Raw genomic sequence first — 25,287 nt, 5'->3', positions numbered from 1 at the left:
AAAACGTCTTCATTACCCCAGAAAGAAGCACTGAATCCATGAGCAGTCACTCTCCAGTGTCCCCTGTCCCCAACGCCTGATAACCACTCATTTATTCTCTGTCTCTACGCGTTTGTCTTTTGCAGGCACTTCACAGAGAGGAAACCTCGAAACACGTGGCGTTTTGCGTCTGGCTTCTTTCTTAGCCTGACTTCTCAAGGTTCACCCGTGCTGTCGCTTGTATCGCTACCTCATTCTTTTTTATGACTGAATAATATCTTCTTGTGGACCTACCGTCTTCTGTTCATCCATTCACCCATTAGCGGACGTTTGGGTTGTTCCCAAGTTTTGGCTATCGTGAACCATGCTGCTGTGAACGGTGTGTCCGAGTTTTCGCGTGAGCGTGTATTTTCAGCTCTTTGGGGTGTGTAAGGAGGAGTGGAATTGGGGTGTCATATGATAATTCTATGTTGAACTCTTAGAGGACCCACCAGACGGTTTCCAAGGAGGCTCTTCCATATTAGATTCCTTCCGGCAATGCCTGAGGCTCCAGTTATTCCACTCCCATGCCAACCCTTGTTATTGTCTGCCCTTTTGATTACAGCCCCCCTAGTGGGTGTGGAGTGATACATCATCGTGGTTTTGATGTATGTTTTCCTAATGACTAATGATGCTGAGCGTCTTATCATGTGCGAGTTCGCCATTTGTATGTCTTCTCTGGAATGTCTATTCATGTCCTTTGCCCTTTTCTTTTTTTTAGTATTTTATTTTCAAGTGAACTCCACCCCCAACATGGGGCTCACACTCACAACCCCGGGACCAAGAGTCACATTCTCTTCTGACCGAGCCAGCCAAGTGCCCCCATCCTTTACTGATGTTTAAATTGGATCGTTTGTCTTTTTGGTCTTGGGCTGTAACCGTTCTTCGTGTTTCCTGATCCTAGATCCTTATTGTCTCCCATTCTTTGGCTTGTCTTTTCACTTCACTGATAGGGTCCTTTGGAGCACCGAAGTGTGTAATTGTGATGACATCCAATGTATCTACTGTTTCTTGGATTATTTGTGCTTTAGGCGTCATCTCTAAGAAACCATTGCCGTATCCAAGGGTATGAAGACTTATCCTTATGTTTTCTTCTAAGAGTTTATATTCTTACCTCTTTCATTTTGGTCTTAGATCTATTTTGAGTTAACCTTTGTATATGATGGGAGGTAGGGGTCCAACTTCATTCTTTTGCAGCTGTGCCAGCGTCACTGGTTGGAAAGACTATGGTTTCCCCCACTTTATTGTCTTGGCACCGTTGGGGCACCTGGGTGGATCGGTTGATTGAGCATCTCTTGATTTCAGCTCAGGGCATCATCTTGCAGGTCACGGGATTGAGCCTTGCGTCGGGCTCCGAGCCGACTGTGTGAAGCCCGCTTGGGATTCTCTCTCCCCCTCTTGTAATTGTTTTGGCACCTTGTCAAAAGTCACTTGTATGCAGTAATTTCTGGACTCTCAGTTCTAGTCTCTTGAACTTCCTATCTATCCTTAGGCCAGTACTACACCGTCTTGATTACCGCCCGTGATTACCGCCCGCGATTACCACCCTACCGCCCTTACGGCCTCCGTTTTTTTTTTAATCTTTTAAATTTTCACATAAGATCTTTCAAACATACAGAAAAGTAAAATAAATCTTGGGACCCACAATCTAGATTTAATGGGAGTTGATACTTTGCTATCTTTTGGTTTGTATTTTGGTTCATTTCTCTCTCTTTCTTCATGAAGAAGTAAAATATTTGCAGTACAACCAAAGCTACCTTACCCTACGCCCATCCATTTCCCCTCCCTTGCTTTCCAAGTGTAACCACAAACCGCCACACTGAAGCTGCTGGGGGGCGCTCCCAAGGATGTCAGTATCCTTTTATAGCTTTATAAGTAAAGACGGTATTGTTTTGTGTACCTTACATAAGTAACCTTTCGCAACTTGCTTATTTCACTCAAGTTCATGTTTGTAAACTTCTTTTCCATTTTGATCCACATGGATCTAGCACATTTGCTTTCACTGTTGTGTGTAGCAAATTTTATTTTGGATGGATCTATTATTTATTTATCCACTCCCCTGGCAATGGACATTTAGGTTGTTTCCAGATGATCACTAATACTAAGAGTTCTGTAATGAATGGACATCCTTGTCTGGGTCTTCCGGTTCCCTTCATCTTTTTGCTTTTTTTTTTTTCCTAAACTTGGTTCTCCTCTGAGGAACCTGCTTTCCCTGCAGGCTTCTTAGCAGTGGCTGTTCTCACCATGGGGCCAAGGCTGGGATAAGCATCCTCCTTGCTCTCCAAATCTACTTCCAAGCTAGCCATTCTTCTTCTCTCCTCCTTGAAGCCCCTAGATTCTTTGAAATGGATGTCGCCAGACTTTACCGCCCCTTACCATTTCTGGTCGCAGCCCTCTCCACCCCCACTTGCTGACAGTTGTAGCTCCCGGATCGTAGTCATTCTCTCCAATGTGATTCTGTCCCAATACTGGTGATTTCGACAACCACCTTCTCGGCTCCATGATCTCCTCTACTCCGATGAACTTATCTTCCACCCACCTCAGCCCCTCACTCCCAAGGTCATACCCTTGACCACATCATAACCCATAACTGCACTGGGCGTAATCTCGATTTCAGACACTTCTCACCAACCACCACCGTCTATCAGTCCAGTTTACTGACTTTGAGTATCCAGTTCCAACAATCCTTCCACCCCTCCCAGACCAATCCCGTCCCCTTTCCTTGTCTCTTGCTCCCTGCTCCGGTCCTTACTTCTCTCCTTACTGAGTCCAACTTCCAGTCTTTCATTGCAAACATCGTTTGCCTATGCCCTCAGCTCTCTTGCCCAAATAACTTCAACTCCCAATCTCCTTGCTGCCTCCTGGCACAACTACGACTGGAGTGAAACCCAGCGCTCCATTCAGTGCACCTGCACCAGTGCAGATGGACATGGCTGGAGAGAAGTACGAAGTCATTCCAACTGTCCATTCAAGATCACCAGTCTCCCGTGGTCCTTTGGTGCTGCCCAACAGTCCTACCACATTTCCCTGGCTCCTTCACCCTCCCTCCCTCTGCCCCCGAATCATTTCATTCTCTCTTCCCTCCACTCAAACCTTCAACCCTTCCTCCTCAGTCTTCACTCTCAGCTGATGACCCTGATTCTGATTTCCCCAAGAAAAGTTATCAGAAGTTATCAGCCGCGGCATCTGCCCACCGCCATGCATCTCCCTTGCTTGGCTAATCCCCTCTCCTACTCAAGGACATCACTGTCCATTTTCCCATTTCTTCCTGGCAGCATCAGTTTCCCCTCTCTTCTGGAGCACCTCAGCTGCATGTACCATACTGTTATTTCTCCTGTCTTAAGAAAACAGTGTCTTGGGGCGCCTGGGTGGCGCAGTCGGTTGAGCGTCCGACTTCAGCTCAGGTCACGATCTCGCGGTCCGTGAGTTCGAGCCCCGCGTCGGGCTCTGGGCTGAGGGCTCGGAGCCTGGAGCCTGTTTCCGATTCTGTGTCTCCCTCTCTCACTGCCCCTCCCCCGTTCATGCTCTGTCTCTCTCTGTCCCAAAAATAAATAAAAAAATAAATAAATAAAAAAATAAAAAAAATAAAAAAAGAAAACAGTGTCTTGACCCAACGTCACGTTCAGACACTGCAATTTACAGCAAAACTCAGAAGCAGAGTCTACACCTGCTACCTCCAGTTCCCCTCCTCCAATCTCGGCATCCCAATTCCGATTCTGAAGATCCCCTGGGAATTCTCTGTGATGGCAGATTCACGAAAGGAAGACCCACCCCAGGGAGAAGGATGGGGGATGAAACATTGGCGCCATTGTATTTCTAAAGTACAGAGAGAGGTTTAGGAAAATATTTTCAGTTAATGTGAGATGGAGAAATTGTTAAACACACGAAGGATATACGTTCTGTTGTAGCTTAAAAAAAAAAAAAAGACCATTGGAAGCAGGTAAGCTAACGTGCTAGAAAATGTAACACCAGATGCTGTAACAAATAAGACTCCAACTAAATAAGGGCTCAATCATGATAGATGTTTATTTCCCACCACATAGGGTCCAAAATGGGTGCTCCCGATTGGTGGGCAGCTTTTCTGCAAGTGGTGATTCGAGGGCCCAGGGCCCTTCCATCTGTGGCTCTGCTCTTGTCAACAGGTCACTGCGTTCATCCGCATGAAGCCAAGGATGGGCAGACGGAACAGAACGTGAAGCAGGAGAGCTTTTCCGGTCCAGGCCTGAGGGCTGGCACGTCGGCTCTGCTCACATCCCACTGACCAGAATTTAGACCCGGTCAGGTGGCTTCACCTGACCGCAAGGGAGGCTGGGAAACAAAATCTGGCTGAGTGCCCAAGAAGAAGAGGAAACAGGTTTGAGGATGAGCCAACCAGTCTTTGCAAATAATGAGCTATCAAAGTTCTGCAAGGAGCGGTGGCCGGGCGAGGAGAAGGTGATTTATCCTCCAGCACCTTATTCTGAGCCGAGCACTGGCTCTGGCCTGGAATCAGAGAGCAAACCCCCTTGTAAAACCGCAATTGCTTTCTTCCTCTTAGAAAAGCCAGCAGTCCTGCACGTTCTGTCTATCCCTTCCTCCATTTTGATATGTTTTGGGGCATCCGGTTTGGGCTTTCAGTATTCCATAAAACAAGAGACACCTTAAAACTTGCAGAACGGGTCTACTGTGGCTACACCCCAAAGTTTCAGAGATCCTGACTCTGACTCAGCTCTGCCACTGCCTGGCAGTGAGAGCTTGGCTGAAAAAGCCTCATGCCCCTTGGGCTCAGGTTCAAGTCCTGTGAAATGGGGATTAGTAATGCTCGCGCTGCCAGATTGTTTCAAGACCAAAGACTTACTTGTTCATTCTCTGCTCCCTATGATCCTCACCATAGCCCTTTGGGGTTGAAATGGGTGGCCATTGCCCATTTCACAGACGGGGAAAGGCTGAGCTGGAGAGGCGACATGCCTGGCCCAGGGAAATCCCAGTTTGCGATCCCCAAACAAGTGGTGGCAGCTGGTGGGCTGCCTGGGTGGCTCAGTCGGTTAAGCGTCCGACTTCAACTCGGGTCATGATCTCACAGGTTGTGGGTTCGAGCCCCGCTTCGGGCTCTGTGCTGACAGCTCAGAACCTGTAGCCTGCTTTGGATTCTGTGTCTCCTTTTCCCTCTGTTCCTCTGCCTCTCTCTCTCTCTTTCTCAAAAATAAAAGGTTTAAAAATAAATTTTTTTTAAAGAGGTGGTGGCTGGAACGAAAAGAGGAGATGATACCTTCCAGGGAACAAAGTAGAAGAGGGTGAGGAATGATGTGGAAGGAGGAGAGGAGAAAATCCATGGAAGTACATCCCCAAATTCAAGGTTCTTTCCATAGTGGCTCTTAACCTTCATTTGCATGTCACTTGTTTGCCCTGATGCCCAGTGATCTGGGTACAGAGGGAGGACAACAGAGACGTAGGAGGAGCTAAGGGCACCTGGAATCCCCAGGAGCCTTCGGGCAGGAGGACGACCGAGAAGAATATGTCTTGAGGAAAGGATCCTCCAGGACCACCCACAAAGAAAAGGGACACTCTCCTTGCATTTCTTCTATTCTGAGCTCCAGGGCGTGGCTGCTCTCGGGATGCTGTCTCTGCTACATGGGCCTGGACCCCTTATCTGGAAAGAGAGAATGATCAAAAAAAGAAATGTGACAAAATGTTAACAGTGACTCAGGGTGCTGGGAAGCCACGACTTCATCATACTATTTTTGTGGGATTGCCGTGAATCTGAAATCACTTCAAAACAAAAGGTAACAAATAAATTAGAAGACTATTAGCACCTAGAAGCCCCCTCATGACCTCTTCCAACCCCTAGTCTCTCAAGGGAAGAGACTCCGTTCATTTTTCTGATTCCTATCTGGTATTTCATTATAAGAATTTATATACGGCTGGGACTTCTGCAATGACCAAGGAACTCTGAAAACACTCCCTACCAAACAACAATGATAAAACTGTGCCAAATGGTTGGGGCACCCGGGTGACTCAGTTGGTTAAGTGTCCGACTTCAACTCAGGTCATGAGCTTGCAGTTTGTGGGTTTAAGCCCCGCGTCCGGGCTCTGTGCTGACAGCTCGGAGCCTGGAGCCTGCTTCGGATTCCGTGTCTCCCTCTCTCTCTGCCCCTCCCCCATTTGCCCTCTGTCTCTCTCAAAAATAAACATTAAAAAAAACTGTTTGTTTTTTTTTTAAAGAACATTTGCAAACTGGAAGCTGATCCAAACCATCTGCAGTAGGCAGATTAATGACCTCCCAGAGATGCCACATCCTAATCCCTGGACCCGGTGAGGATGCTGTTCCACGCAAGGGGGAATTAAGGTCACAGATGAGAATAAGGGTGTTAATCAGACAGCCAGACAATAAAGAGATTATCCTGCGTTAACTGGGTGGACCCGGGGTAATCACAAGGGTTCCTTAACTGTGCAAGAGGGAGGCAGTGTGAGACAGATTTGACTGGTCGTGGCTGGCTTTGAAGGTGGAAGGGGGACTCTAGCCAAGGAATTCGGGCAGCCTCTAGGAGCTGGAAAAGGCAAGCAAACATCCTCCTCTAGAGCCTCCAGAAGGAATCCAGCCCTCCAGCACCTTGATTTTAGCCCAGTGAGACCCAGTTTGGATTTCTGACCCATAGCACTGGAAGACAATCAATTTGTATTATTTTCAGCCCTAAGTTGGTGATTATTTCTTATAGCAGCAATAGAAAACTAATACAACACTCAAGAAATTGAGAGAGGTGCTTGGGTGGCTCCGTCATTTAAGCGTCTAATTCCTGATCTTGGCTCAGGTCGGGATCTCGCGGTTCCTGGGATTGAGCCCTGTGTCGGGCTCTGTGCTGACAGCACAGAGCCTGCTGGGGAGTCTCTCTCTCTCCCTTTCTCTCTGCCCTCCCCCTCTCAAAATAAATAAACTAAAAAAAAAAAAATTGAGAAATGTTTACTCAAGAAAATCTCTTGAACCATGAGTCTATAGTGTTCAGTCTGAGTCTGCAGCCCTGTCTCTCTTCCCCTCAGCCCGATGGTGTAGAAGGTCTATCAAAGCGGTGGGAAAGGGGTGCCATTATTTGGAGCAAATGCAGAAAATTCCATGCCCTGAGACATTGTCAAAAACAATAGTGATCTCAGTCATACCATGGGGGAGGCAGATATCACAGCTAGTCTGAGGTCTCGTTACTGGTTGGGTAAAGCTGTAGACCCACAGACTAGCCACAAATGTAATAAGAAAGCCTGGGCAATGGCGCAGCCAAAGTGGCCGACCTTATTTTAAAAGGTACAAAAGAGGGGCGCCCGGGTGGCTTGGTCGGTTAAGCATCCGACTCTTGATCTCGGCTCAGGTCACGGTCTCACAGCTTGTGGGATCGAGCCACGCTGTTGGCATGGAGCCTGCTTGGGATTCTGTCTTTCTGCCCCTCCCGATCCCGGGGGCTCTCTAGAGAAGAAAAGAAAGAAAGAAAGAAAGAAAGAAAAGAAAGAAAGAAAGAAAGAAAGAAAGAAAGAAAGAAAGAAAGAAAGAAAGGAGGGAGGGAGGGAGGGAAGGAGGAAGAAAGAAAGAAAGAAAGAAAGAAAGAAAGAAAGAAAGAAAGAAAGAAAGGAGGGAGGGAGGAAGGAGGAAAGAAAGAAAGAAAGAAAGAAAGAAAGAAAGAAAGAAAGAAAGGAGGGAGGGAGGGAGGGAGGGAGGAAGAAAGAAAGAAAGAAAGAAAGAAAGAAAGGAGGGAGGGAGGGAGGAAGGAGGAAAGAAAGAAAGAAAGAAAGAAAGAAAGAAAGAAAGAAAGAAAGGAGGGGGGAGGAAGGAGGAAAGAAAGAAAGAAAGAAGAAAGAAAGAAACTTTAGGAAAAAAAGGTACAAAAGAATAAACAGTGAAGGGCGCCTGGGTGGCTCTGTCAATTAAGTGTCCAACTTCGCTCAGGTCATGATCTCGCAGTTCATGAATTTGAGCCTTGCATCGGGCTCTTTTCTGTCTCTGCCTCTCCCCCGCTAGTTCTCTCTCTCCCTCTCTCTCAAAACAAACTTAAAAAAAAATAAACAGTGAACAATTCTCCTCCATCCCTGACCCGTTTCCTTCCCCAGAAGCAACTGCTGTGACTAATTCCTCATGCAGCCCGGAGGGAATTTTCTGCATACGTAAGCAGATATATATATAGGTAATTTCTCCTGCCCTTCCTAATGCTGCAGTCTTCTCTGCACACTGCTCTGTTCCTTTTAGCCCCCCATTTTACAATAGATTTCAGTGGCCTGGAAGAGTGCATGGTTTTGGGTTTTGGGTTTTTTTTTTTTTTTCAAAGAATTTACTTTTAAGTAATCTCTACACCCAACGTGGGGCTTGAACTCACAACTCCAAGATCAAGAGTCACGTGTTCCACCGATTAAGCCAGCCAGACTCCCCAAGAGTACATGGTTTACAAGAGTACATGAATACCTGTAGATCAGGTCATTTGACACAAGGGGAGACTGAGGCCCAGAGAGGTCTAGAACCCAGTCTTATCTCACATTCTGAAGCTCATTCCTCAAGTTAGAGGGTGAAATCGGCAGGAAAAAACTGTCCCTGCTCAGACATATTATTTAAAACAAATCATTCATCAAATGAGATAAAACAGACCAAGATTTATTTGTTTGTTTTAGGAAACCGTGGCGTCTCAGAAGGGGGAGAGGAAATCAGAGCTTCTCAAGTACAAAATGGAAAAGAGAAACCCCTGCTTTCCCTAGGGGGTCATCTGAGAGCCAGTGCCTGCCCCCCTCATGGATTGCTAATCTTCCGGCCCAAACTGGGGCCAAATCTGCTGAGCCTGTTTCAGCTATGTCGCAATAGCTGTGTGGCGTTGAGCAAGTCGCCTTCCCTCTCTGGGCCTCCAGGCCAATCTTCTCCAAGGAGGTCCTCTCTATGCCTCAACAGCCAGAGTGTGTTTCTCCCTCTTCTGGGCTCCCACACACATGCTTTACAACCACCCTCCCTCTGCCCCCACTTTCCCCCTTGCTCTCAAACTATCTTTAATTAATTTGAGTACTTACAGTGTTCTGGGTCTATGCCAAGCATTCTTCATGTGACAGAGTCTCAGAACAATACTGAGGAGAAGGGAGAATCTGGACACATTTTACAGATAAAGAAACTGAGGTTTCAAGAGATCAAAAAACTTCCCTTATGTCACACAGCTAGTTAGTGTTGGGGACAGAAATCATACCTGGCCAGCTCTGCCGACTTTGGGTCCCTAAGGTGACCTATCGCTCCCTTGGGCCTTGATATTAAAGTGTAAGCTTAGGCTACTTCACATCAACCCCCGAAGAGGCTGAGCCCAGAGAGGGAAAGCAGATTGTCCAAAAACACACAGCCACTGGGGCAGAGCCGAAAGTGAACCATTTCCTTAGGCCTTTTGGGTATTTGTCCTGTGCTGGATGTTGGGGACACGGAGGTAAATAGAACGCCTGCTGGTTGCCTCCAAGTTGCTTACAGATCTCACCTATGCCACCGTCAAAGCCAGGTACCGAGGAATAAGTACAGTTCAGGCACCGTGTGCCTCACATGTGTATTCTTCACAGCGACCCATGAGGAAAGGCGCTCTTGTCCCACTTGACAGATGGGGAGACTGAGGCTCCGAGGGGTGAAGGAAGGGCAGCCCTGGAGCTGGAGCTCTGGCCTGATCCCAACCTACTGTCCTAACCACCCCGCCGCCCTGCTGCCCTGGCTTGGGAACGCGCAGCACTGTGAATGAATGGGGGCGGGGGCCGCATATAACACTTCATAACAATTATGATTTTCAGTGGGGTGTTGTCACTGGCCGACCCTCCTCCCCGGGCCTGGGCAAGAAGAGTAGAGTTTGGACGGAGGGCTCAGGATCATTCCTGGCCCTTCGCCATCCCAGGGAGAGCAGCCAAACTCCTTCCTCAGACAGGAAGGTGACTCAGATGTTCCTTCAGGACAGTCCCAGTCCAGCTTGAAATCCCAGCACATCAGGCTGGCCCAACCAGCAGCAACCAGTCTTTCCCCAGAGAGTGGTCTGTGGAGGGTAAGTCCCCAGGTGATTTCCCTGGCAGGGAGAGATGGGGCTTTCAGCAGCTGAGGAACAATTAGGGAAAACTTTCACTCCTGGGAATGGCCGAGTTGGGGAAACTGAGGTGAGGGAAGAGCAGTGATTTATCCGGAGTCCCACAGAAAGTCAGAGGCTGAGGCAACCCTCATCTGGAGCACCGAACAGCTCTGGGATAAGTCTGCTGTGTGCTTGAGGCTGGCGACACCATGCTGGACGAGCCCCAGGGCCTGCTTGGAAACGTTCATGGCTCGATGTAGAGTGACGTCATCAGTGGGCAAAGACAGCATGGCGTGTCCACGCCAAGGTGGAAAGAAGGGGCAGCCTGGTGGCCCAGAGAAGGATGCCATGGAACTCTGCCTGGTGCAGGGAGGGGAGCATAGAGGGGAAGCGCTCGTATCCACCTGGAAGGATGCATTTTGTAAGGTGGAGAAGGGAGGAAGGGCATTGCAGTAGGAGGGAACAGCATGACATAAAGCTCAGAGGTGGGATCTCGCCCAAGGACTGCGGAAGGCAGCGGAGCGGAATGTGTGCGATGAGAGCCCGCATTTTGGAATCAAGCTGCTTAGGCTTGAATCCTGGCTCTATCACTTACAGCTGTGGACCTCGGCAAGCAACCTAACCCTTTGGCGCCTGTTTCCTTCTCTGCAAAATGGGGAAAACAAGAGCACCCAGCTCAGAGGACTTTTGTGAAGATGAAATAAATGCATCCACAGGAGAAGGGAGTGGGGCAGAGTTAACAATGGCTACTATTCACATGGAAATTGGGCTCGGGGAGAGTTTCAGTGCCGGCCAGCGCTCTGTCCTCCGAGCTCAGCTCTATCTTGCTCTTTTGGGGCTCCACGAAACCTTTCCCCACGTCACCCGATGTTCAAGACCCCCTGAAGCATGGGGTGGAGAGAGGGAGCTTCTGGGGAAAGGACTAGTGGAGCTTCGGGAAAATGCCAGCTGCAGGATCGGGCTCCCACCCTGGAGGTTAGGACCAGAGAGAGGAGATTCTCTAAGGAAGATGGGAATATAGGAATGGACAGAACAGAGGGGTCCACCTCACGCAGTGGCCCTCTGGCCTAAGAGCTCTGGAAGATTCTTGCAGAACAGGTCAGCTGGAGAGGGAGGTCACAGACAGATTCATGGCCATCTGTAACACAGAAAGAATTTCCTGGACCTCCCAGGCAGGGACATGGAACACTCACAGGCAACCGGGGTGGGGAACAGTGAGCAAGGGCAGGGAGGCCCTGGGGCTCCCTTGAGCAGCTGAGTCCCCTCGCTTGGTCTGGGGAAGGCAGGAGGTCTCCAGTCACCAGCCTACCTCGCCCAGCCTGGGGGTATGGAACCAGAGGAGGCAGCCACCTTCCTAAGCCGACTGGAGGGTCAGTAGAAGAGCCCCATCGGAGCCAGTGTCATTGAGGAACAGGACGTGCTCACGACTTCTGGGATGGGGACATGTCATAGGGACACACAGGAAACAGGACTTCAGGAGATGGGATGGTCTCTAAGGATCCTATTGCGGGGTCCCCCGCCCTCAGGAATGGGACCTCCTGCTTCCTGTGCCGGGCACTCTGCCATCTTGACATCTTGGTGCCTTGGCTTCTCCTCGGGTCTGGATCTTTTTCTGTGGCTGCTGCTGCAGTCTGCCTAGGCCAGCCGTGGCTCCCACCTCCTCACATCCCTCACTGTGCACGGCCCCTACTCACTGCTTTCCCTCCGGTGGTCTCGGCTTCTGTGCCACTCTCTTCGTGTCCGAAGCACAGTGGGTTTGGGGCTGACACTCTTCAAGAGGGGTGCCTTCCCAAGAATTGTCCTTTCAACTGACTGATGATTTAATATCTAATTGATTTATTTATTCTAAAATACATAAATACTGAATGTATTGTTTAGCATGGTTGCTGCATCCAAGGTCAATAATCAAACGTTAATTCTATTTCTTTTTTTAATTTATTTTTTTTTTTTAATGTCTGTTTATTTTTGAGAAAGAGAGACAGCGCAAGTTGGGGAGAGGCAGAGAGAGAGAGAGGGAGACACAGAATCCATATCAGGCTCCAGGCTCTGAGCTGTCAGCACAGAGCCCAACACGGGGCTCAGACTCACAGACTGTGAGATCATGACCTGAGCCGAAGTCAGACGCTTAACCGACTGAGCCACCCAAGCACCCCAAAAGTTAATTATATTTCTATAAACAAGTAACATACAAATATATACTTGAATTTTAAAATGGAAACTAAAAATTGTAACTGATATTTTCAAATGTTATACAATACCAGAGATAATTGAAAACCTAGAGATAAATCTAATAAAAATTATACAAGAGCTCAACACTGAAAACTGCAGAATGTTTTGGAAAATAAAATTAAAGAAAAGCTAAACGAATAGAGGAATAAACCATGATCATGGATGGGAAGATTTAATATTGTAAAGAAGTCCACTTCTGCCTTCTTCTTGGTCTATAGATTTAATGCAATTCCAGTAAAAAAATCACAAGATGGTTTTTTATTACATACAGATTCTAAAATATAAATGGAGAGGCAGAAGACCTAAAATGGCCACAGCAATTTGAGGAAGAAAAACAAAGTTGGAGGACATACCCATTAGATTCAAGAAAAAGGAGGAGGGGGAGGACGGGAAGGAAGAGGAGGAGGGGGAAGAGGAGGAGGAGGGGGAGGAGGAGAAGGGAAGGGGAGGAGGAAGGGGAGGGGAAAGGGAAGGGGAAGGAGGAGCAGGAGGAGAAGGAGGAGAAGAAGGAGGAGGAGAAGGAGGGCACCTGGATGGCTCAGTTGGTTAAGTGTCAGACTCTTGATTTCAGCTCAGGTCACCATCTCATGGTTGGTAAGTTCGAGCCCTACATCGGGCTCCCTGTTGTCAGCTCAGAGCTCAATTTGGATCGTCTGTCTCCCTCATGTCTCTTCCCTTCCCCGTTCTCTCTCTCTCTCTCTCTCTCTCTCTCTCTGTCTCAAACTAAATAAACAAGCAAACAAACATTTAAAAAATAGAATAAAAAACAGGAAACATCTTCATGATGATGAAGAAGACCTCTTAATTGGCAATATTAAAAAGTACTAACTAGGGGCACCTGGGTGGCTCGGTCAGTCTAGCGTCCGACTTCAGCTCAGGTTATGGTCTCGCAGTTTGTGAGCTCGAGCCCCAGTCGGGCTCTGTGCTAACAAACAGCTCAGAGCCTGGAGCCTGCTTTGGATCCTGTATCTCTCTCTCTTTCTCTCTCCCCCACCCCCAGCCCCACTCATGCTCTGCCTCTATCTCTCAAAAATAAATAAATGTTAAAAAAAGTTTTTTTTTTAAGTACTAACCATAAGGGGGGAAAAAACCCTGATAAATTAGACTACATTAAAACAAAAATGTGTGTTTATCAGAAAATACTGTTACAAAAAAAGTGAAAAGTCAAAAGGTGGGATAAAAAAACCCTCCTATCTAGAATATACAAAGAAGTCCTACAAAAATCAATAAGAAAATGACAGACTAGTTAAGGGGGAAAAGGGGCAGAAACGCTTGAACCAGCATTTCCCGAAGAGGATTTCCAAATGGCCAAAAAACAAAAACAAAGCAAATTTGAAATGGTGTCCAATTTTATTAGTCATCAGGGACATGCAAACTAAAACCATAATGAGGCACCATTACGTACCCATCAAAAAAGCTGAAAATAAAATGACAGATAATCCAAGTGTCAGCAAGGATGCAGAGCAACTTCATACACTGCTGATAGAGATGTAATTGGGGAAGACCCAGGAAAATTCCTTGGCGGTATTTACCAAAGGCGAATGTATGCATAATTCCACCGTTAGATATACACCTACAAAAAATGTGTGCAGATGTCCACCAAGTGACATATACAAGAATGTCCACATTAGCAGAATCTATAATTGCTCCAAACTGGAAACTACTCAAATGTCTATCAGCAGCAGAACAGATAAATAAATTGTATGTTCTTTGGGTTGTGGTTGTTTTGTTTTGGACCAGGTCTTTTTACTTTGTTTTTAAGTGTACAATTCAATGATTCTTATTTATTTTTAATGTTTTTTTTTAAATTTTTTTAATGTTTATTTATTTTTGAGACAGAGGGAGGCAGAACATGAGTTGGGGAGGGGCATAGAGAGAGGGAGACACAGAATCTGAAACAGGCTCCAGGCTCTGAGCTGTCAGCACAGAGCCCGACGCGGGGCTCGAACTCACGAACCGTGAGATCATGACCCCAGACGAAGTCGGACGCTTAACTGACTGAGCCACCCAGGCGCCCCAATGTTTTATTTATTTTTGAGAGAGAGCACAAGCAGGGGAGGGACGGGGGCGGGGGGCTGGCAGAGGATCTGAAGCGGGCTCTGCGCTGACAAGCAGCAAGCCCGACCTGGGGCCCAAACTCACGAACCCAACTGGGAGATCATGACCTGAGCGGAGGTCAGAGGCTCAACTGATTGAGCCACCCAGGCACCCTCAATTCAATGACTTTTGCTAAATGTACCGAGTTGTGCAACCATGACCACAAATCTTTAGCACATTCCATTAAACCTTGGAAGGGCCCTCACGCTTGTCTGTAGTCATTTCCCTTTCTATTTCCCCAACCCCCGTCAACGACTAAACTAATTATTTTCTCTACGGATTTGCCTTTTCTGGACAACGCACAGACATGGAATCATCCTGTCTGGCTACTTTCACTTAGCATAGTGTGTTGGAGGTTCATCCATGTTTTAGCATGTATCAGTACATCATGCCTATTTGTGGCTGAATTACAGCGTTCCATCACACGTGTATACTATATTTTGTTTCTTCGTTCATCCATCATTCATCCATCGATGGACACTTGGGTTGTTTCCACTTTGGGGCTATTATGAATAATGCTGCTTTGAACATTGATATTTATTTTTATATAGATTTTTTTAAGTTTATTTATTTATTTGGAGAGAGACAGAGAAAGCGCGAGTGGGAGAGGGGCAGGGAATGAGGGAGAATCCCAAGCAGGCTCCAAGCGGATCAGCACAAGCACAAGCCAACGCAGGGCTCGAACCCACGGAACTGTGAGGTGATACCCTGAGCCGAAATCCAGAGTCGGACGCTTAACTGAATGGGCCACCCGGGAGCCCCTGAACATTTATATTTAAGTGTTTGTATAGACCTACGTTTTTATTTCTCTTTGGTAAATGTTAGAAACATACGTTTTTATTTCTCTTTGGTAAATGTTAGAAACATCACACAGAACATTTTTGTTTAACTTCTTTTTTTTTTTTATTATTTATTTTTGGGACAGAGAGAGACAGAGCATGAACGGGGGAGGGGCAGAGAGAGAGGGAGACACAGAATCGGAAACAGGCTCCAGGCTCCGAGCCATCAGCCCAGAGCCTGACGCGGGGCTCGAACTCACGGACCGCGAGAGCCATCAGCCCAGAGCCTGACGCGGGGCTCAAACTCACGGACCGCGAGATCGTGACCTGGCTGAAGTCGGACGCTTAACCGACTGCGCCACCCAGGCGCCCCATGTTTAACTTCTTAAGAAACTGCCAAACTTCTCCAAACTGAACGTTATCATTTTACATTTCCACCATCAATTTATGAGGGTTCTAGTTTCTTGCTAACACTTGCTATTATCTGTCTTTTTTTATTACGGTAATTCTTGAGGTACAAATTGGTATCTCATTGTGGTTTATATTGAACTAATGACTAAAGGTGTTGAACACCTTATCATATGCTTACTGGATGCTCATATGGCTTCTTCAGGGAATATCTATTCAGTTATTTTCCCTGATTTTTTTTATTTTTATTTTTTAATTTTATTTTTTATTTTTTAAAATTTACATCCCAATTAGCATATAGTGCAACAATGATTTCAGGAGTAGATTCCTTAGTGCCCCTTCCCCAATGAGCCCATCCCTCCTCCCACAACCCCTCCAGCAACCCTCAGTTTGTTCTCCATATTTATGAGTCTCTTCTGTTTTGTCCCCCTCCCTGTTTTTATATTATTTTTGTTTCCCTTCCCTTATGTGTCTCTTCAAGTCCTCGTATGCGTGAAGTCATATGATTTTTGTCTTTCTCTGACTAATTTCGCTGAGCATAATACCCTCCAGTTCCATCCACGTAGTTGTAAATGACAAGATTTCATTCTTTTTGATTGCTGAGTAATACTCCATTGTATGTATATACCACATCTTCTTTATCCATTCAGCCATCGAGGGACATTTGGGCTCTTTCCATACTTCGGCTGTTGTTGATAGTGCTGCTAGAAACATGGGGGTGCATGTGTCCCTTCGAAACAGCACACCTGCATCCTGTGGATAAATGCCTAGTAGTGCAATTGCTGAGTCGTAGGGTAGTTCTCTTTTTAGTTCTTTGAGGAACCTCGATACTGTTTTCCAGAGTGGCTGCACCAGCTTGCATTCCCATATTTTCCCTAATTTTTTAAAAGATTTTCATTTTAAGTAATCTCTACACCCAAGGTGGCACTCAAACCCACAACCTCAAGATCAAGACTCACATGGTCTACTGACTGAGCCAGACAGGAGCCCCTGTTTTGCCTGTTTTTAAATTGGGTTACTTGTCTTCCTGTTTCAGAGTCATAAGTGTTCTACAAAGTATTCTGTACACCTTTAAGCACATACAGAATTTGTGAATGTTTTCTTCTAGTGATTAGATTTTCTTAATGGTGACTCATAAAGTATTACATTTTGATGAAATCCAGTTAATTAACTTTTTAATTTTATGAATTGTGTTTTTTGCTGTCACATCTAAGAAACCTTTGCCTAACCCAAGGTCACAGAGATTTTCTCCTAAATGCTTTACAGTTTTAACTCTACATTTTGGTCTCTGATCCATTTGGGGTTAAATTTTGTGACTGGTTTGCTACAGGGGGCCCAATATCATTCTTTTGCCATGTGTGTATCCAGTTGTCCCAACTCCACTTGCTGAACAGACTAATCTTTTTCCATTGAATTACCTTGGCTCCTTTGTTGAAAATCAACTGACCATAAATTTAAGCGTTTATTTCTGGGCTCTCACTTCTATTCCATTGATCTACATGTCTCTCCTTACTCAGTCCCACACCCTTCTTTATTACCGTTGATTTACAGAAAGTTTAGAAATTGGGAAGTTATGCCCTCTGACTTTATTATTCTTTTTCAAGATTGCTTTCACCAATCTAGGCCATTTGTCTTTTAATATACCTTTTAGAAACAGCTATTCAATTTCTGCCAAAAAAAAAAAAAAGAAGGAAAAGAAAGAAAAAGAATTTGAATTTAGTAAGAATTGAGTTGGATCTATAGGTCAAATAGAAGAGAAATTGCCTATTGAATATGTCCTCCAACCCATAGACATAGAATGTCTATTTATTTAGATTTCTTTAATTTCTCTTGGCAAAGACTTATAATAGTCACTGTACAAATCTTCTTACACTGTGTTGTTAAATTTATCCCAAAGTATTTTATTCTTTTTGGTACTGTTGTGAATGGAATTGTTTTCCTAATTTTATTATTGGATTATTCATGAGTAGTATATAGAAATATAGTTGATTTTTACATATTGTTCTTCCAGTCTACAATCTTACAGCATTACTTTTGTTTCCAGTAGGGTTTCTAGTGGGGTTTGTTTGTTTGTTTGCTTGTTTGGGTTTTTTGTTTGCTTGTTTTTTGCTAGTTCCCTGAAATTTTTCTGTGTACATAATCATGTCATCTACAAATGGGGATAATTTACTTCTTCCTTTCCAATCTGGATACGTTTTATTTCTCTCTGTTGCTTAATTTTCTGGCTAGCACCTCTAACCCGTTGTCAAATAAAGGAGGACAGAGCAGAAATCCTTGTCTTGTTCTTGATCAGCGGGGGAACATATCCAGTCTTTCATCATTAAGTGTGATGTTAGCTGTGGGCTTCTCATAGATGCCCTTTATCAAGCTAAGGAAGTTCCTGTGTATTCTTGTGTTGAGTTGGTGTGTGTGTGTGTGTGTGTGTGTGCTTTTTTTTTTAATCACAAAGGGGCATTGCATTTTTTCAAATTCTCACCTTTTGTAAATGTAGTGCCTGTTAAATTTTTTAAAAATATGTATAATGAGGGGAGCTTGGGTGGCTCAGCCAGTTAAGCATCTGACTTCAGCTCAGGTCATGATCTCACGGGTTCGTGGATTCGAGTACCACATGGGGCTCTGTGCCGGCAGTACGGATGGAGTCTGCTTCAGATCCTCTATTTCCCCTTCTCTCTGCCCCTCCTCCCACCTCTCTCTCAAAAATAAAAACATTAAAAATATTTTAATGTGTATAATGTAAAAAATGTGTAAAGTATTGAAATTCATCATTCTGGCATGTTTACAATGATAAAGGGGCACCTGGGTGGCTTAGTCAGTTAAGTATCCGACTTCGGCTCAGGTCATGATCTCCCAGTCCATGAGCTCGAGTCCTGCGTCGCGTTCTGTGCTGACAGCTCAGAGCCTGGAGCCTGCTTCGGATTCTGTGTCTCCCTTGCTCTCTACCCCTCCCCCACTCACACTCTGTCTCTCAAAAATGAATAAATGTTAAAAAAAAAGTTTTAATAATATAACAGTGACCGCAGTTTTAATTTCCTTGTAACACACTGAGGTTCAAAGAAGAAAACCCCCAAAGGGTAGGATGTCTGGCCAGAGACTTCCTGATGTCTGCAGGAAGAAGAGGGGGAGACAGAAAGAAAAGCATATATGGTTGGAAAATTCAATCCTTATCAGGAAAGGTACGAAAAGGATAGTGAAAGCTTTCTTCCTGCCCAGAGGTAATCTCTGATAATAGCTTTCTGTGATTCATTGCTTTGCGGGGGAGGGGGAACATGCGGGAGATGAAAACAAAAACAATTATGAAAGGAAGAAATAGAAAACTGGCTTGTGAACCCAAGTTCCCGTTTCATTTAACCCCTTATGTCTTGTAGGACCTGTTTCGGCAAGTCCTGGTCTCCATTCTCCTTGGCCAGGAATGCAAGCCAGGAGGCCTCCTGGAAGCAACATTCCTGTCTTCCAAAAGTTAGACCGTGACATCCCCAGCTGGCTCCTGGCGAAAGGGAGGCCACCTAGGGCCTGCGCAGCCTCAGGTCCTGTCCCCTGGCAAATAACTTCTCTCCCTGGTTGTGGCCACCATGATCATCTCTCAGCAGAACCACAAGCATCTCCCTGGCCAGACTGAAAAAGGTAGTGAGGGGTCTCCAGAGCACAAATGCCTTTTCCCAACATCTTTTTTATGACAAAACGAATTCACGCTCACGGTTAGAAAGTCCGGGGGCACAGAGAATGGGCACCCCTTTCTCATCACCTCTCCCCAGAACAAGCCTGAGCTACCAGGTTTCTTGGCATCCCCCCAGAGTCGTCTGTCAGTCACCCCTGGGAGGCAATAAGGGTAATGATCCCATCCTATAGATGAGGAAACTGAGGCTTGAAGGGGAGAAGAAACCGTTGAGGCCACACAGCTGAAAAGTGGCAAAGTTGGGATTTGAACTTGACTCTCCTGCCCTCAAGTCTCCAAATTGCCATGAGTCTATCAGACGTGTAAGCCCTGAATGGCTCCATCCCAAGTTTATAGTGCTTCTTTGCACATGCCTTGTCCCACACATACAGGCAAATCCTCACCCTGGCACACCCAGCGACTCAGCCTGCCGCACAAAAATGCCTCCCACACACATACTGGCCCAGCAGGGTGCCCTCACCCCCACAGACACACATCCGTCTCTAAACACACTTAATCACACATGTGCACATTGCATAAACACTGACACACATGTTCTCACTCCCAGAGACACACACTTCTACACACCCTAGTCACAGACGCTGGCACAACCCCATCGTCACCAGACTCCTAGAGCCGGTCCAGACCCCACCCTAGAGAGGCCACATTCCCCTCCTGGCCAAGCTGCCTTCAAAGGTTCTACCTTCTATCCCATCAAATTCCAGTTGCTGTCTTCTAAACCAGCTCTCGTGCCAGCGGATGCCTCCCGTCCGCAGCCAGAGCTGGGCACCCTACCCCTTCCCCTTCTGGCCAAGATTCTACGGCTCTTGTCCTCACCCCTCAGCCCTGGTAGCTCACGGAGTTTCTAGCTCGTGGAGTTTCCACCTCCTGGGGTTTATGGGCACAGATATCTTGAAGGGGACCTTGGCTGAAAGACACAAATCCCAGGCTGGAGGTGGAAGCCCAAGCCTGGTGATCTTTGTCTTCTCCAGCTGCCCGGTGTCACAGAATGTTTCTGAATCCCTTGCCTCAGTTTCCCTCAGTAGTTCTCAAAGGGTAGAAACCTGCACAGTCTAACTTGAAGATCCCTGTAAACATGCCTCCTTAAGGCAACAGGGACATGAAATAGACTTTATGGAAACACACACTCCTGCCCCCACACCTATTTGGGGCCCCCAGGGCTGGCGCAGAGTGGGTACTCAACCGGGGCACCAACTAGGTGGAGAAAGGAATGTTCCAGATATTAGGAGAGAATCGCTTCCTCCATAATATAACCTCGGGGATTAGAACCCAAGGACTGAGGTCTTCAGTGGGGGTGCTGTAAATATCTGGGGAAAAGACTCTGAATGTAGGATTTATCCATTCATTTGCTCAATTAATAAATATTTCTGGAGGACTTACAAGGTGCTGGGTGCTGGGGATCAGTGGGGGATGAAGAGCCCAGACAGGCCCTGCCCATATGCAATGTGGGGGTCTGGTGGGGACGCATGCGGCCTGAGGTTCACACACACACACACACACAAACACACACACACACACACACACACACACACACTCATACATAACTATACACCCTGCTGTGGTTCTGGTGCAGACAGGGGAGCTGACCCAGGCTGGAGCTCAGCTTCCCAGGGGGAGGGGATGTCCAGTGGGGAGCTGAGGACCAGGTGAAGGCACTGAGCTCCTCAACAGCGCTGAATCTTTTTCAGAACACCTGACCTGGAAAAATATTGCATCAGGACCCGCCTCTTTTTTATTGGGAGCTTCATAAACCAAGACACTTGCTGTATGTACCTGCTGAAACCTTTGGAGAACACAAGAGGGGTCAGTAATACGTCTTTTCGTATTTTTCGTTTTTGTCGTTGCTGTTGTTGTTGTTTTAGAATGAGAAGTAATTGTCACGACTTTTTTCTTTTGCATGGCAAAAGCAGTGAATTGGGGGGACATGGCTCCTCCAAGGAGTCTCTGGCTAGAGGACGGGGCACCCCGATTTTGTACTACTCCATAATGACTCCTGAGACCCCGAGAGTCCATCTGGCACTTGCCCAGGCCCCTGCTGGCTGGCACATCATCTGTTGAGGTCCCCAGGACGAGAGTATTTTTTCTAGAATCTGGATGCCAGCAAAGAAAAGCACTGCAGGAACCAGGAAAAAAACACAGTGTTTCTATTTCCTAGATAAAACAGAAATTGTGAGGCACAGTAATAGCTCAGGAAAACCTGCCAGCTATTTGAGGATGAACGAATTTCTGGAAGAAATGTTAAAACTCTGACTGGCTCCACGCTGATGGGAAAGGCTTTGCAGCTGCTGGTTTCTGTCTCCCCTCCACCCCTGCCCAGAAGTGGGGCCCCTCTTCCCCTCCCTGGATGGGTATGGGCATCGGATATAGCCTGCAATTCTGGGTCCCAGCATTTCGGGGCCAACCAACTCTACACAGCTAGGGACACGGCAGCACCAGCCCTGGGTCCTCATGACGCACAGAAAAAAGGTATGGTGGCTGGAGGGAAAGTGGAATGTTCGTCCCTTTGTACTGCCCTCTCCCCAAGATCCCCTGCTTCCCTGGAGGAACCCGTGGCCCGTCTTAACCCTCGGTTCTCCTCAGACCCATCTCATCTGCGTCCAACTCTCAGCCCTTCACTCATGTTGTGCACCCCTGCCTGGGACGTCCTCCCCTTCCCCTCCATCCCTGCAGGTCAGACCTGTCCTTCTTTGCCTATCTTCTCTTTGACACCTTTGGAGCTTTTCCAACACTGCACAGTTTCCTTGGGTAGGCTCTGATCTCCTGCTTCCTGAGGTTTTGCTGGTGAGTCACGAGGCCAGCGCCGTATGATAGAAATACAACGTGAGATGCATAGACAATTAAATTTTCCCAGTAGCAACACTGAAAAAGTAAACGCAAACTGTTGAAATAAATTTTAATAGTGTTTTTTGTTTAGTAAAACACAGCCAAAACATTCTCTTCTACAAGTCATCAATATTATAAATTAATAATAAAATCATTTCCACTTCTTTTCCTCCTTTCTTTGAAATCCAGTTTGTAGATTACATTTATGACCCATCTCAATCCAGTGTGGCCGCATTCCCAATGCTCAGTAACGAGCTTGTGACCATCATATTGGCCAGAAGAGAGATATAGGCTGTATTCATCTTTGGGTTACACGTGGCAAAAGTTGACATTGAAGTGGCTTAAGTGAAAAGAGGCATTAGCTCATGAAACTGAAAAGGCCAGGCATGGGCGGCTTCAGGCACAGCTAGATCCAGGTTGGTAGCAGAAGACTGGAGTGGAGAGGAAGAGGGGCGGGCAGGGGGAGGAGGAAGTAGCCAGAGTGGGGGTTGGATTGAATTCAAAGGGGCTCCCAGAGAGTACTGGAGCATCAGGTAGAACAAGAAAGCCAGAATCTAGTCCTGCGGAGATATTCAAAAGATTTAGTGACTAGGATGGCACCTGCCCATGAGGACGGATAACAACCTTTGTGCTGCAGCGGGCCGGGGTTGGTCAACTGTGGGAATCAGGAGTGAGGAGGGGCCGAGGAGGTGGTGAGGACACAGGGCAGCCCTGTTAACCGACCAGTACCGCAGTCACTTACTCCATCATGCGGATGTGGGCATGGGGAGTATACAGGAGACTAGCCAGTGGTCTAGACCTCACACACTACGTGTCCCCTCACCACTAAACTAAGCACTCGGCCAGTCCTGAGAGAAAGCCCTGGGCTGGGGTTGAGGGCGGGGAGGTAAGCAGAATACAAAATCTTTTATCTGAAAGAGGCAGAGCAGATGGGGCCTGTGAGGGGGCCTGGAGGTCCCTGAGTACGAGATGGGCCAAATGGGCTGATGTGCCCATGCAGAGGGCTGGACATACTGGTCAGAGATGAAGGCTGCTGGAGCAGGCAAGGGTCGTGGATGGCCTCACCTGGGGAGGCATCCTGGGCTCCCCTGAGAGGGACAGAAAACTGGTTTGAGGAACCCAGGGAATTTACTCATCCGTCCATCCATCCATCCACCCATCCAGTTGTCCATTCATCCACTCATGCAATACTTCTTTGTCAAGCTCCTGCTGGGAATAACTGGTGAACAAGATGGCCAAGGTCACTGCCTTTACAGAGCACAGACCCTGGTAGGAGAGAGGCACGATCATCAAATAAGCCAGCAAGTGAGCCCAGTGGCTTTGCATCTGTAAGGCGGAGGCCAGATGGAAAGCGAGTGGGAGATAAGGCATGGGGCCACTTCAGCCAGGATACAGCAGAGCTGACATGGGAAAGACCGAAGGAACCAGTCCTGCATACGCGGGAGGGAAACGACTCCACACAGAGGAAATACCAGGGCAAAGGCCCCAGGAGGGCACAGGCTTTGTGTGTTAGAGAAACAGAAAGATGGGGTAGGGGTTGGAGGTGGCAGGTGGGGTTGGAGAGGAGAGCGAGGCTGGCTCATATGGGGCAGTCAGGGGCTGCTGTGCTTGTGGGGAGGGCACTGCGGACCGTCTTTCCGCAAAGTCAAGTTTGGCAGCTGAAAACTTGCCCCGCAATATTCACCAGGGGCAAGAAAGGGTACAGGACTTTCTTTTTCTGGGCCAACGCACAAAGCGTGTATTTCTAGTCCAAGCACTCTCCCCGCTCAGCATGCGTGAACCCTTTCAGCTTTCCAACAGCCCTTTGAGGCAGATACTATCCCTAAATCCATTTTACACACAGGGAAATTGAGGAACTGAGAGGAACAGAGAAGCTAAGTGACTCCCCTATGGTCACAGAGCTGGCAAAGGGCAGAAGCAGGATTTGGATTCAGATGGTTCTAGAGTCCAAACACATACACACATTCGGCCATGCTGCCTCGAGTTAAAATTGGCTCTGTACCCCTTGCTTATGGTAAGCTACAGGGCCTCCCTCATCCATGGGGTTCTCTTTCTAGGGTGACCAAAGGCTTTGGGGGCATGATATGTAGTCCAGAGAACTTGGAAGTGAGCTTGTGGCCTTCGGTCCATTCTGGTCACCACCGTCCACGCGATTCGTTCAAAATCGGGGAACTGGGCCATCCACCTCTCTCCATGTCACGGGTGGACCTGGGTGGACGGAGCTTTTCCCATCCCATCCCATCAAAGATCCACGCCTGCTTCATCCACTGCACCCCTGGGTTTCCCACTCCGTAAGCCAAGACGCCCAACCCAGGGCCTTGGCAGGGCTTCAGTGCTGGCGCCTGGTGATTTCTGTCTCCCCACCTTGGCCAAGGAAACCAGAGCCTGGACACAAAAACTTGGCCATGCTGCTGAGACTGGCTTGCTGGGAAAATCCTACCCTTTCTTCTAAGTCTCTTTCAATAATAAAAACGGGAGTAAAAATAACATCACAAAGTCCAGCTGGCCAAACTTCATGGTTTTTGTTTTGTTTTGTTTTGTTTTTTGGTTTTGTTTCCTAAAGGAGACAATGTAGAGAAAGCACCTATCACAGTCCCAGGCCCAGGATGGTTCTCAAGAAAGGGGTATGGAGCCAGAAGAATCAGGCTCTACTTACCAGCTGTCAGACTCTGAGTAAGTTACTTGGCCTCTCTGAGCCTCGTTTTCCTTATCTGTAAAATGGGAGCAAAGACAGCCTGTGTCGTGGTGTTGTTATGAACACCAAGTGAAATAATGGACGTAAAAAAGGCATTCACTAAAACTCAGCTTCCTGCCACCCTTTCTCCACGCAGAGGTGGTGATGGGTGCCAAGGTCACAGGGATGTTAGGATCCCCCTTTCGGGCCCCTCAGCTGGCTGAGCACCAGCTTGTCACTTGGCGGTCTGACTTCATCCGCACTTTGGGGCTGGGCACAGGGGGAGCCATGCTGGGGCATCCCCACCACCGGTAGACTTTCCAGGCTGAGGTCAGGGGACTTTCCTCTTCCAAGCTGGACAAATGCCCAGAGGGGGCCTGGGGGAGGCCTGTCCCTCTAGGGTCCACTGTTGATGCCAAGACTGGTGATAAGTGGAAAATGAGAAAAACAGGAACTCTCTTTTCCCATTTTTGGTCTTGGGGGCCTGAGGCTGGAATGGGATCCTGAGAAGCTTCCTCCAGGTCAGCAGTCTGGTACCCGAAAGGTGTCAAGGGAGGAGGGCCGACC

Source organism: Panthera pardus, unplaced genomic scaffold, assembly GCF_024362965.1.
Source record: "Panthera pardus isolate Hobbes unplaced genomic scaffold, ASM2436296v1 HiC_scaffold_18, whole genome shotgun sequence".
NCBI classification, from domain to species: Eukaryota; Metazoa; Chordata; class Mammalia; order Carnivora; family Felidae; genus Panthera; species Panthera pardus.
The sequence above is the reverse complement of the archived record's forward strand: the minus strand, read 5'-3'. Positions refer to the sequence as shown.